The sequence below is a fragment of the Phoca vitulina genome, unplaced genomic scaffold (genome assembly GCF_004348235.1).
Source record: "Phoca vitulina isolate PV1807 unplaced genomic scaffold, GSC_HSeal_1.0 scaffold15, whole genome shotgun sequence".
Taxonomy (NCBI): Eukaryota; Metazoa; Chordata; class Mammalia; order Carnivora; family Phocidae; genus Phoca; species Phoca vitulina.
The window spans coordinates 25,507,936-25,522,518 of record NW_022589718.1 but is presented as its reverse complement, the minus strand read 5'-3'; the positions used below and the strand labels follow the sequence as shown (position 1 = coordinate 25,522,518).

General features: G+C 43.6%; 1 protein-coding gene across 1 annotated transcript in view; it reads left to right on the top strand.

Moving 5' to 3' along the window:
• PRIMPOL (primase and DNA directed polymerase) overlaps positions 1-14,583 on the top strand; it is a 116,786-nt gene that overhangs the window by 24,894 nt on the left and 77,309 nt on the right. The window lies entirely within an intron of this gene.

The following is a 14,583-nucleotide window of genomic DNA, read 5'->3' as shown; positions in this document are numbered from 1 at the left end:
CTCACCCTCAGTCCTCCCTTGGAGTGGGGTACAACTAAGCAGGTCTAGCCAGCAGAATTTTCCTATGTTCTCCCAGGTTCTGCCCCCTGGTGTCCATGCTCCATGTTATTCTCTCCCCTGTGAGTGTAGGTGAGATCTGGGAATAGGACAGGATTTCATCCTGAGATGCAGTTGGGTTACCTGGCAAAGTGAAGGGATTCTGCAGATATAACTAAGGCCTCTAATCAGTTGACTTGGAATTCAGCAGAAGGGAGATTATTCTGGGTGAGACTGACCTGAGCAGGTGAACACCTCAAAAACGGATCTGGGCCTTCTCTGAAGGGAAGAGATGTTTGAAGTGAAAGAGACCCTCCTACTGGCCTTGAAGCATGTTAGAAACTCTCTGTGGAGGGAGCCACGTGGCAAGGACCCAAGGGTGGCTTGTAGCTACAGAGGGTGGTTTCTGGTCAATGGCTAGCAGGAAAACAGGGACATTCATATTATAGCCATAAGGAACTGAGTTCCACTGATAACTTTTACAAGCTTGGAAATGGTTTCTTTCCTAGTCAAGCGCCCAGGCAAGGACACGGCCCACCTGGCACCTTGCCTTCAGCCTGGTGGGACTCCGAGCAGAGAACTAGCTCAACTGTGCCTGGACTCCAGGCCACAGAAACTGTGAGAGAATAAATTCGTGTTGTTTAAAGATGCTAAGCTTGTAGTAAGTGGGTCTGTGGCAGCAGAAAACGAATAGAGCTGGAGCCATTCAGCACTCATCCTCCCCCAGCTTTGTGCCCCTTGATTTCACAGCCCTAGCACAGGGCCTTGCACATAACAGGGCAGAGTCCAACCTGGTATGTGCTCTAAGGATCTGGTGGGAACCATGAAGGATCCCTTAGGTGGTAGGTATGTGAGCCTTGATGTAGGACAGAACCCAGTGTCTATGTGGTCCTAAGCTGCGTGCTTTACAAACCACTGTGTAAGGATGATAATATTTGTTAGAATCCTTTTATGAATAAGAAAGCTGATGTCCACGGAGCTTAACCAAAGTGCCCAAGGTCGTGTTGATGAGCGGAGACGTCAGGCTTCGTGGCCCGATCTTGATGACTCCAAAGTCAGTGAGCTTTCCAGTTGATGGTGCTGCTTCCTATTCCTCATTTCCACTCTGTTTTTGAGTTCCTGAGGGCCATGTTATCACCCACCTCCCAAGTGCCCAACTCTGGCATGCTCATGCAGTTTTACTCCTTGCCTAGAGCAACACTTGCAGCCAAAACGTTCCTCGTTGGTCCCCTTGCTCATGTATGTTTGCTGCTCCTCACACACACTATCACAGACAGATGCTCCTGGCTTCGATCCCCCAGCGACAGCAGCTTCTGCTCCTTTGCTTTCTGGAACCTACAGTAACAGGTGAGAGAAGAGTAGAGCTGGATAGAAAATCAGGGAGTGACGTAAAAAAAAAGAAAACTATGAATAGGTATCTGCTCATTTGCAACCAAAGTTGACTCCCCAGCTCCGTAGCATTCCAACTCTGTCCTGGGATTTTTTCACCCTTCTTTAGTTTGGCTTCTTTAAATGATGCCATAAAGTATATAGTTCTTGGCCCTATTGAGAGCAGGTTCTGGAAAATGAGTCTCTGCCATTTGTTCAGACTATTTTTAAGGATCTGAGATCATCTGTTCTTCTGCTCTTTCCTGCAGCCATTCCCAAGGAAGGGCCTGGTCCTTTCTGAGCTTCTATCCACTTGACCAATTCTCCTTACACGTGCTGCTTCAGTATCTCAAGGGGCCAAAGCTCTAAGAATCAAGGATACGGTGTTTTCACAATCTGCTTTACAGATGCCTGTTCTCTGCTAGATTCTAGTGCATGCTTTGGCTTGTGTTTTTGATTTGAATCTCCTGGAGAAGTTCGCAGTAGAAAGAGTAAAGAATTGAGAGTCAGAAATACCTGGATTTGTGTTCAGGCACCATCACCTACAGGCTGTGTAACCTTAGGCAAGTTGTTCAGCCTCTGAGCTTTCATTTTCTCAGTTACAAAAGTAGGATAATAATACCCACTTCATAAGATTCATATGAGAATTATAGGAGGTGATGTTTGTAAAGCCTCTGGCATGGAGAAATTGCATAACAGAGCTAGCTACTATTACAAGCACATGTGGCAAAATGATGGTAGGAAATATTAACTGATGCGTTCCCATCATCAGCATCCTCACTTGCTTATACTCTATTATGCTCCCTCTTCCCACACTGTCCATTGGCTGTTAGACATGAAGTCTTTGTGGCCCCAAGGAGAATTGTTGCAGCAGAAGAAAGAGGACATTATGTTCTCAAGTTCTGATGTCTAACAGCTGAAGTTGACACAGAATGAGAGGGCTGATCTGCTTCTTCCCTCCCCTGCCTCCCTGCCACTAGGTCAAAGTCCTCCAAGCTGGAGAAGGGAGGAGACCTAGTGAGGAGAGTGCCAGAGTGAGTCACTGGTGTGGGTTCCTGCCCATTTCCTACTTGGAACCCTGAAAGAGAAGATCCCACAATAAACCCCCCATCAGAGTAGCTATAGGAAAAGCAGCCCCATGGACACCCTGCTTGTCCCAATAGCACTCAAGAAACGGTTAACTAACCTTCCTCTGTGGTATGAGGTGCATTTGACTTTGAGGAGTACAAAACATGCCATCCCCAAATAGACCTCTTTGGCATAGGATTATTTCAAGTAACTGCAGACACAGGATTAGCTCTGAAAATGGAGTAGAAGTTACTCTTTGGCAAGAGAAATTTGTATTTATAAAGGAAACCTCCACTTATAAGGATATCTCCCTCTCTGTATCAAGAAAAGAAGGATCACTCTTAATCATAAGAGACTTATCGATGGAGGAGGCACAGACTTAAATCTGTATAAAAACCTTATGGCGCGAGCCAAGCTACTCATGCTGTTTGACAAGGTCCAAGTATGGGGGACGATCCTGAAAACAGGAGACTCCACAGCTGGCTCCTGCTCTTCTCTTTCATTTTGTTTATGGCAATCTTTGTAATTGTGGGAATATTTCTGGGCTGGCTCCTGCTATTCTCTTTCATTTTGTTTATGGCAATCTTTATAGTTGTGGGAATATTTCTGGGGTTTCATGATAAAGTGACTACTCATCTTAGTTACGCCTATCTAAGCAATCATAATGAAACTAATTCCACGAAGAATTAGTTTCTATAGAACAAAATAACAAGACGGTCACGCTCTGTCTAGCACCTTTCTCTTTGTGTACTGTTTTTTAGTTTTAGCGAAAGCCAATAAGCAGAAATCAATAAAGGTCATGTTAATCATTACAAAGGAAAAATGAAAGAAGGCTACGGCTGTAATCCAGAAAATGATCTAAGATTTGGAAAAACAAAAATATCCTAACATATAAATAAAGTTCCTCCGAGGCTGTCAGGAGGAGATGCTTGCAACCTGATCCTTTGTGTCTCCTCATTTGCCGATGCCGTCCTTTCCTACGAGAGACCCACCCCGGCTGCAGCTGGACTCTGGCAACCTTACTTGTGTTTACCTTGCTTTTCCTGATAACCTCCCCCATAACCAGCCCACCTCACCTTTCCTTCTTTTGTCTTTAGCTGAAGATGGTATTTAAGCCAGAGGCTAAGCCATCTCAGGGAGTTATTACTCGCTTTTCCCTGGGTATCTTCCATTTACACATGAAGTATCATGTTAGTAAACTTCTGGGTTTCTTTCTCTTGTTAATCTGACTTTTATTACAGGGGTCTCAGCCAAGAACTCAGAAGCTTAGAGGGAAGATGATCTTTCTTCCCCCACAGGGATTTGAGACATTGAGTAGTAACAGTGTAAACCATAAAAGCAGAAGCTCAATGGGAATGCAGCTATCTCCATGGATGCCAGAGAGCAGAAGTGATGAAGACAACCAAGTGGAATGATGTAAGTCTTAGCAGGAGGACCCACTGGGCACCTGTGACAGTGGAGGACCAGATACTTCCAACCGTTCAACCTCTTCCTACCTCTATGACACAATGCATCACAGACTCCCAAGCAAGGAGAGAGCCCCAAATAGGCTGCGTTAACTTTGAATGGATTGAGTGTGCCCTAAACTGATGAGTTTTCCACTACCAAGTAGAATTGAGGTTCAAGTAACTTGATTTATTAACAGAGTGCTAAAGTTAATTTGTATACCCACAAAATGGAGGCTGTCCCAATGAACTGAACCTCCAAGCAAGTGTGCACACACATGGGCGCTTGCACGAGTGCGTGCGCATGCGCACACACACACAAACACACATGTCATCATGGCATCCTTCCCTGCTCTGCACACCTCTGGGAGTGATCTCCTCTTTTGCCAAGGGCCCTGCCACCCTGTACTTTCTCACTATTCTTATACTTGGGGTTAAAGACAGTTTAAAGCAAACTCACATGTTTATTGAAGCTTAGTTTTGTATTTTTTAAGATTTTATTTATTTATTTGAGACAGGGGGAGGGAGAGAGAATCTGAGGCAGGCTCCACGCTGAGTGCAGAGCCCCACTTGGGGCTCAATCCCACGACCACGAGACCATGACCTGAGCAGAAACCAAGAGTCCGACGCCCAACTGACTGAGCCACCCAGGTGCCCCTGTAACTTAGTTTTTTTAACATACATAATTCTAGGTCAAAGTAATCTAAGAACTAGGTAGAGCTTTCTCTTTCACCTATGATATGTGCCTTTCTATCTAATCAGCTGCTAATTTGAGCCATAGGAGAAGTTAATTTTAAGACTGCTGCCCATTTCCTGAAAGATAAGCTCCCACAATTCCTCCCCCATCAGAGTAGCTGTAGGAAAAGCAGCCTCATGGACACCCTGCCTGTCCCAACAGCACTCAGGAAACAGCTAACTAACCTTCTTCTGTGGTCTCAGGTGCAGTTGACTTTGAGGGGTGCAAAATTTGACTGACTCTCCTTACACATAGTGCTTTGAAAAGATTATGGATACTGACTATTTGTACTAGAAAACTTCCTCAGTTGAACGTCATCCAGAACATCCTGGTTGGCAAGCAACGATGTGATTCAGCTGAAGCTGATGTGACCGATGAAATTATCAGGGTGGCAATGGCACCAGGACAATTCAGAGAAAAGCAGCAGTTGACCCAGCTTTTCCCTGAAGGTTGTTTGGTTACTTTTGCTAGGATACTTCTGTTGAAAAGTAAACTGAGGCATATTACGTTTTTAAGAGTTTATTTGAGTAGAAATGGATTTGAATCGGGTAGCACCAAACCACAAGTGGTTAGGAGCCCCCTGGGGCCTCGGGGAAAGACTCGCATAGAAAAGACAGAGAAGCAAAGTGTGGAAATTGATTGGCTCTAGCTTGAGCAGTTGCCTTATATGGAAAAGTTGGCTGTTTGTGATTGGTTGTCCTTAGGTTTTGATTTCTTTTTTTTTTTTTAATTAGTTTTTGCTGTAGTGTTCCATGATTCATTGTTTGCATATAACACCGAGTGCTCCATGCAGTACATGCCCTCCTTAATACCCATCACCGGGCTAACCAATCCCTCCTCCCCCCTCCCCTCTAAAACCCTCAGTTTGTTTCTCAGAGTCCATAGTCTCTCATGGTTCATCTCCCCCTCCAATTTCCCCCCCTTCATTTTTCCCTTCCTTCTCCTAATGTCCTCCATGCTATTCCTTATGTTCCACAAATAAGTGAAACCATATGATAATTGTCTTTCTCTGTTGGACTTATTTCACTTAGCATAATCTCCTCCAGTCCCATCCATGTTGATGTAAAAGTTGGATATTCATCCTTTCTGATGGCTGAGTAATATTCCATTGTCTATATGGACCACATCTTTATCCATTCATCTGTTGAAGGGCATCTTGGCTCTTTCCACAGTTTGGCTATTGCGGACATTGCTGCTGTGAACATTGGGGTGCATATGGCCCTTCTTTTCACTACATCTGTGTCTTTGGGATAAATACCCAGGAGTGCAATTGCTGGGTCATAGGGTAGCTCTATTTTTAACTTTTTGAGGAACCTCCATACTGTTTTCCAAAGTGGCTGCACCAGCTTGCATTCTCACGAACAGTGTAAGAGGGTTCTCCTTTCTCCACAACCTCTCCAACATTTTGATTTCTTAGCCCTGAGGCATTACAGGCTTAGGTTTGGGTCTGCTTACCTAGGCTGCCCCAGCATTAGAGTCACCTCAGTCCAAATACTTACCTTTCATTCACAATTGGAAGATATCCTTTTGTTTTAGTGTCCTGCCTGGCAAGAGCTGACCTGGAGAGAGCCGAAGGTATCAAGGTGATCAGTTAGGACAAGCCAAAGTGAGAGTAACAGTGGAGCCTTTAAATGCTTAGAGGGTTGGAGGAGCAAGAGGCAAATTGGGGATGCATTAGCTCTCCCAGTGTTTTATTTCCCCCCCTGGAACAGGGCCAGCACAAACAGGAAACCCCAGACAAAAGGCTCCTGCCAGTTTGTGGAGGGGGTGGGAGAGAGCTGGGGGAAGAGTAGGAGTGAAAATGCTGAATACTGAGTCAAAGTGAAGGCGAGTGTCTTCAGGCTCCTCCTCCCCCCAAGCCTAGAAGCTGGTCTCTGCCGAGGTGCCTGAGAAATGACTTAACCATGGGCTCCCCAATAAGGAGGCCTCCAAATGGAGGTGACAGGGCTAGGAATGCAGATATATGTAAGCATCACCAGGGAGGAGGGCCTGAGGATCCCTCCAGAGACCCCGTGCGATGCACACAGACACTGTGCATTGGTTTTGCACGAAGTGTGCTATGGGGAGGTCAGCTCCCTGCCGACGAGGTCCACCAGGGAAAGCCTCTGTGATTGGCTAACATTGGGCCTGAGAGATCACCATAAGGTTGTGACCTGGAGTCACAGTCCTCACCCCTCAGCTTGACTTTCTTATCCACAACCCAAGACCTAATTGGATGTTAGTGGAAAGAGATTTGTGACCCACACAAGGAGAGTTCAAATGTGCCTATCTGAGTAGGTCTTTTTGAGCATCTGTATTCTAAACCCTCATTTGTTCATTTGCTATTTTTCCATATGCTTCCTGAGAATAGATACAAATGTGTCCTGTATTATCTTGACCTTTATTGCTATTTTCCTTTAAAAACGCAACAATGTGAAGACCGTAGCATGCTCCTTTTCTGTACTTCGGAGGCACTGGTTTGTTAGCAATGAGGACAAATGGCCTGTTTCTTTTCATCACTTCTTCTGATTTTGTGATGTTCATTCCCCTCCATACCCTCTCACCATGTAAAACCCAGTGAGGAAATCAACATTCCCTCCAGAACAAGTGTACCACATGTACCCCACATGGGTGTTAAGAGCAGTCCCTTAAAAGTTGACCTATTCTGACTTAGCTTGGCCTTGTCTCTCTGCAGTCTGGGGGAAGGAGGCTATACCAAGACCAATAAGTTGACCTGCCCTAGGATCAGCCGGAAGCAACCCTAGTTTTTAAACTATTGAGTCATCCAGGTTTCCTTTGCTTTCTTTTCTGACAGATAAATAGGTAGAGATTGACTAGTCTTTGACTAGTCAAAGACTACCTACGATAAGGCAGGGGTTTGACTTCACACTGGAATTCCTTGACTCAGCTTACTCTTGTTGACTTGAAAGGAAGGGAAATAGCCTCTTATCAGGTGTTCCCTGAGTTGTTATTTCAACAACCATCTGACAAACTCCACAAGGGCATGAAAGGTGTCTTTTATCTTTATAGCACCTAGCACAGTGCCTGGCAAAGAAATTATAAATACTTGGGGCGCCTGGGTGGCTCAGTCATTAGACATCTGCCTTCAGCTCAGGTCGTGGTCCTGGGGTCCTGGGATTGAGCCCCGCGTCGGGCTCCCTGCTTGGTGGGGAGCCTGGTTCTCCCTCTCCCACTTCCCCTGCTTGTGTTCTCTCTCTCCCTGTGTCTCTGTCTGTCAAATAAATAAAATCTTTAAAAAAAAAAATAGAAATTATAAATACTCAATAAATATTTGTTGAATAAAAGTTTAAATTCCTCAGGGCCGTCTGCACATTCAGGACTGAACCTGCTAATGTGGCTGCCATAGTCAGGCAGGATCTCTCTCAAGGTAGCTCAGCATAGTGGTTAAGTGGGTAGACCATATAGCTAGACTCCTGGGTTCAAATCATGGCCCTGCTCCTTACTTCATTGTGTCTTTGGTCAAGTTACTTCAGTTTCCTCCTTTGTAAATTGGGTCTGTCTTGTAAGGTTGATAAGAGCATCACATGAGTTAATATTTAAAACCACTTAGAAGAGAGGGGGCATAAAGTTGAGAGCTATATGTGTTAATAAGTAAATAAAGTAGTTTTCCTAGTTCTACTGACATTTTCAATGACAGCAAACTGGTTGATATCTAAATAACCTACCATGGTTCTGTTGTGCTTTAATTTGTCAGACAACTTCTCTGTCTTTATCTTTTTTATTGTTGCTGTTGTTTTTGTTTTTTAGAGAGAGAGCATGTATACACATGCATGGGAGCGGGGGGGGGGGGGCGGGGGGGGGGGGAAGAGAGGGAGAGAGAGAATCCCAAGTAGGCTCCATGCCCAGCATGGAGCTCAACGTGGGGCTTGATCCCATGACCCTGAGATCATGACCTGAGTAGAAATCAAGAGTTGGACTCTTAACAGACTGAGCCACCCAGGTGCTCCTCTGTCATTCTTTTAACAAATTCTCATGTCACTCCTACTGGAAGGAACATATTATGGCCCCCATAGTAGAGAAGGAGAAATTGTAGTTCAGACTCAGGTAGAGGTAGCTAGTTAGCTCAATAGAACCAATGCTACTTAACTACATGAAACCCAACAGAGGAGGTGTAGATGTGGGCGGCAGAGTAGGGATGGGGAATTCTGAACTGAAATGAACTGTGACTATGCTCTGTGAAAAATATTTCTTAGTCATAGTTGAGCTATAAGTCTCATATGCTGCAAAATGGGTTGCTCCAAAACCATAATACTTCCAGAGATAGTGCACATGTCAACTCAGCATTTCCTGGAATTTACTTGACACCGTTTGAAATTATGCCACCCTCCAGCTAAGGTAGTTCTATCAATGCAATGACTCGATACAAAGTAGATGGCCTTAAGACTCACAGATAAACTTTCACAATAAGCTTCCATCAGTGACTTGAGTTTTAAGGAGAAATTTGTAAAGAGAATCGGTAACAAATAACTTAAAAGTTTTAGTGGTTAACTTTAATATCAATGTACTATAGTGGCTCTGAGTCTAGCCTTTCTTCTTATGCTCTCATTGGATAAACCAAACTACTATTTTGGTTCAACCGTCTCAACCTTTCAATTCTGCTCCATGCTTGAAGGTATATGAGGAAATGTATGATGGGAGAGGGAGAGAGCAGGGATAAATCAGATCCTAATTTTGTATGATTATATACTAATATTAGGAATTCAAATGAAATATAAATGATATTTGACTGGTTTGAACATCAGAGAGATATATCTAGAAAGTTCATCTTTAATTTCTTACAGTAAGGATTTTTGAAAAAATGTTTTCAGAAGGCTAACAAGTCAATCAGTAGGGATAAAGAACTGAAAATAAAATAGAAGGATGGAATATTAACTAATTTAAGTCATTAAATTTTGTATCAGCCTGGGCTGGGTCAAGGAATCAGACCACAGCTGATATGCACAAGCCAGGCAAATCTACTTTTTTTTTCCTCATTCCAAAGTCTCAAGTTCATAGCAGGAAACAGAGAACTATGAGGGGTGGAGAGGGAGCAGGAGATGGGGAAGGCAGGGTCAGAATATGCAGGTGCAGAACAAGATTTCAGTCCACACACTGCCTCTACCCCCCACCCCAGCAGTAGTCTGACTCATTCTTACAGATTTTGAAATAGTAGAAACTCTGAACAGGCACCACTTGCAAATTTTATTTTTCAGTCCTTTCCATCTGAATTTGCACCGACAGCCATTAAGTGGCTCTGGAGGCAGGTGTTCAAAATAAAGACACAGCAGCATTGGTTAGAAATAGGGAGCTGCTATTTCTTGATTGTATTATGTTCTGATTAAAAATTGGAAACAACAACAACAAATACACACACACACTAAGGTTTTGAGCAGAACCGGGTTTTTTTAAACTTTAAAAATGGGAAAACTTCTTGGGAAACTTGAAGGCCTAAGAAATAAATACAATAAATGAACAATAGGGTCTGGAAATATTGCAATAGACTTACTTCTTTAGAAGATTGTTAGATAGTATTAGATATGGATAGGTTACAGAATATTAAGTTTTGTTTCCTCCTTGGCTCGCCACCATCTTATAAGCCTCCAAACCTAGATCACCTCTCCCCTCTCCCACCATGGCTTCTTCTGCTGTTTGTCCATTTTTACCAGGCTGCTTCTGTTCTGGCCAGTTATTTTTAGCTAGTGAGAATGATCACTGCCTACACTGCCCACAGGTACTGTGATGAGTTCTTAGTCACAGAACTTCCATATACATCTTGATAGTAGGAGAGAAAGGGAGATGAAAGGCTTAAGTCCAAACCTGAGTTGGGAGAAGAAATAGCAGAACAGGTGTTGGCCAAAGTTTTCCTCTCATTTGGTTCATGGGTAAGAAGGATCACTAAATAGGCCCCCAACAGTGTTTCTCCAAATGTGATCCTGGAAACAAAAATGCAGGGATCACCCGAAGTGCCTGTTTAACCTGGAGATTCCTGGGCCCCGTCATCCTTGACCTCCTGAAGCAGGATTTCCAAGCACAGAGCCCTGGTATTTTCTTTTTCACATGGTGATTGTGAGGCATGCTGAAGTTTGAAAGGTTGTGAGCTCTCTAGACATGCTCAAAGCACCACTTACTTTTACATACGATGTGAACGCTGGAAGAGTCTTTAGAAACCCCCTGACTTTACACCTAGGGAACACGAAGTTGTAATTTGGCCACGATCACTCTACTATTAGTGGCCTAGTAGAGACTGGGACCCAAATATCTTCCTAACAGCCACATGCAATTGCATTTGATTTGCATCTATTATCTATTATTTCCTCATCATCTATGCAATGGACTGATGGAAATCCTCCCACAGCAACATTTGCTTTTTTCTCTTGCACAGGATCCACTGAAAAGTTAGATAAATCTGAAAAGAAATGAAGACTTAAATTGTAATCTTTTATTTTAATCTATGGAAAGTTCTGGCAAATCGCTGATGATGATGACATAGTAACAGTGTACAAGGAGGATCTTTGGTCACAAGATTTCTGTTAAAAGACAATTCTGGGCCATTTCTAGTCCCTGCCACTTCTCACTGCTCAAGTCTCATAAAGGAAGGGCATTTTTAAAAGTACAAATTTATTTCATGTGGCAAGTAGAATTTTATTGGACTAGAGTAAGAGTAGCCCTTCTCAAATGCTACATCAAAGATTCAGATCTGATACCAGTTTCAACATGTATGGGTTTTTTCCCCCACACCATCAAGCAGTTCTTGGACACCCCCAAGGTGTCTTCCAATGCAGTTTGATGCTCATACTACCTACCAGGAGAGAGTGTCAGACAGCACAAGGTTAAGGGCTTGATCCTGCAGGACTGCCGCACACACACACACACACACACATCCAGAGGCCAATTGTGAGTTCAGATGGTCACCTGTGCTTCTGAGGACAGTCTATAAATCAGAGGTTCCAATGATGCCCTTATGGGTGCCCTTGGTGGGATCCCCTTCTACTGGGTTCCATTAATTAGCTAGAGTGCCTCATAGAACCCAGAGAAGCATTTTATTTACTAGCTTACTAATTTATTATAAAAGGATATAACTCAGAAACAGCCAGACGGAAGAGATGCATAGGACAAGGGATGGGGAAGGAGCATAGAGCTTCTGTGCTCTCTGGGTGCACCATTCTCCCCACATCTCCATGTGTTCACCAGCCTGAAAACTCTCTGAACCCAGTTCTTGTGGGCTTTTATGGAGACTATATTACGTAGGCATAATTGATTAAATCATTGGCCACTGGTGATTGAACTCAACCTGCAGCTCCACTCCCCTCCCCAGGGGTCAGGCCAAGGAGGGGGAAGCTGGAAATTCCAACCTTCTCATCACATGGTTCCCCTGGCAACCAGCCCCCATCCTTAGGTTACCTGGCTGGCTTTCCAAAAGTCATCTCATTGACATAAAAGGCACCTTTAGGGGCGCCTGGGTGTCTCAGTCGTTAAGCGTTATCTGCCTTCAGCTCAGGTCACGATCCCAGGGTCCTGGGATCGTGCCCCACGTTGGGTTCCCTGCTCCACGGGAAGCCTGCTTCTTCCTCTCCCTCTACCCCTGCTTGTGTTCCCTCTCTCGCTGTGTCTCTTTCTGCCAAATAAATAAAATAAAAAATCTTAAAAAAAAAAAAATTAAAGGGCACTTTTATCTCTCTTATCATTTAGGAAATTCCAAGGTTTTTCCGAGCTCTATGTCAGAACAGGGATGAAGACCAAACATCTATTTCTTACTATAAATCACAGTATCACATGGATCATTTCAACCTGCAGGAAGTTTGATCCTGGCAAACTGAGAAAAATGAAGATAGTAGAATGTGTGTGTATGTGTGTATATAATAAGCACACCACCTTTTCTTGGGAAGTATTGGTCCTTTAATCTGAGATTATGTCCTTCTTTATTTGGAGGTGGGGGGGTAGTTAAAATATCTTTTTTTAAAATGAATAATGGTGATAATAGGTGGTGTTCTTAAAAAATGTTCTTATTTGGCAAAAACAAAAGTTGGATATTTTTAATTCCATAAAATCAAAAGTTGTAAACATAACTAGATTTTTTGACATTATCTTATTACCATACTCCCTCATACTGATTCTCATTTCAGCAAATCAGTGCTCACGGGGACACACCTGACATTCTCACCTCTTAGTTCCATGCCCTTATTTCCAAAAAGGTCTGTGTCCTGCTTCTTCATCCTTCTATTCAGTCACATCTTTTTCGGGATCAGATTTGCCCCACCTTCCACCCATTCTCTGACCACAATCTCTCATCATTTAGTCCATTACTGGCGGTAGAGTGGATATTCAAGTTTATCAGGACCATCACGTTCTAGACCACTCCTCTTATTCCCTGTATGTACCCCCCTTCTGTTTTCATTTCCCTCTCCAGCCAGCTTAGATTCCATGGTTCATCCATTCAGTAACTCATTTTTCAGCATCCTGAAGTCCTCTGTGTTTTTGTTATAAATGTGGGCAAAGGCCCAAAGTTGGATAAAGCCAACACATGCCAATACTCAAGCCCTGAGTATAACTAGATAGAATCACACCACAGGGCAGGCTGGTGCCACTGTGGACTGATTCATAATCGCTAGTGTTAAGGGGAGCCTCAGCACTGCCCAGCGACCTTCCTGAGCTTCTCTGGTCAACGTACTCTCCCACTCTTGACAATGACTGTTTGAAACTTTCCTTGATGCCACTATCACTTCCCTAACTTTGAGCAGAGACCTTGTCTTCTACTTCATAGAACATATAGACGCTATTATAAAGGAACTTCCTGCCACAAAAACTGTAAACCTAGCTTCATTAGCACCCAGCCTCACACTTTACCCATTAAAAAAAAAAAAGTCTCCTTTCCTCTTCCCCAAAATTATGCTTCGATTTACCCTCATTCACTTCCTGCTCTAACTACCCTCTTCTCTCTCTCCCTGTCCTTCAAAGCCAACTTCTCAAGTTTCTTATACTTGTTATTTGTTTCTTTACTTTCCGCTAATGAATCAATCCACTCTAAGCTGGATTCTGCCTCAGTATTTGCAGAGTCCTCTTTGTGGGGATCACCTCTAAAACCTGCTGTCATCACAAATCCAATGTATATTTAAAATCTTTTTTTTCCTCTGAATTCTCAGTAGTTTGTCACATTTCCTCTGGAAAGTTTCTTCCCGTGGCTTTCTCAGCCAATACAGTTTTCCCATCTTTGACTTGGGTGGTCCTTTGTCTTCTTTCCTGGGTGTTCAAATGTTGGAGCTTTCTCTTCCCACGTGCATTCTCCCTGGGTGGCATCTCTAACAAAGCACCTGCAAGGCCATTCTTGACCTCATCTCCACCCCCCCAAACCCCCCGCCCTTGTTGACTCTCCTCCAGCCACAGTGGCCCTCTTAACGCTCTTTCAACCTGCCAGGCAGAAATGGGTTTTTGGAAATTCTTCAGTAGAATCAGTGAATTAGCGTTCAACACCCTGGCCAAGCATGCTTCCCTTGAAGGGAGGGCTGTCAGGTCCCCGAGCTTATATTTAAGTCACATAAAACCAAAGCATAAAGCACAGATTAGACAATGGACTCTTTCAGCTCAGGCATGCTCCTTAATAGCTTTTGTACCAAGTTTAAATTTGGCAAAAACATTTTCTTGAGAGGGAGTTGCTTGCCTTTTCTGAAGATTCCTAAACATCTCAGTTCTTCGGGTATTTTCTATTTTTTAATTTTAATTCCAGGATTATTAACATACAGTGTTATATTAGTTTCAGGTGTACAGTATAGTGATTCAACAAGTCTTATTTTTTTTTTTAAAGATTTTATTTATTTATTTGACAGAGAGAGACACAGTGAGAGAGGGAACACAAGCAGGGGGAGTGGAGAGGGATAAGCAGGCTTCCCGCCGAGCAGGGAGCCCAATGCGGGGCTCGATCCCAGGACCCTAGGACCATGACCTGAGCCGAAGGCA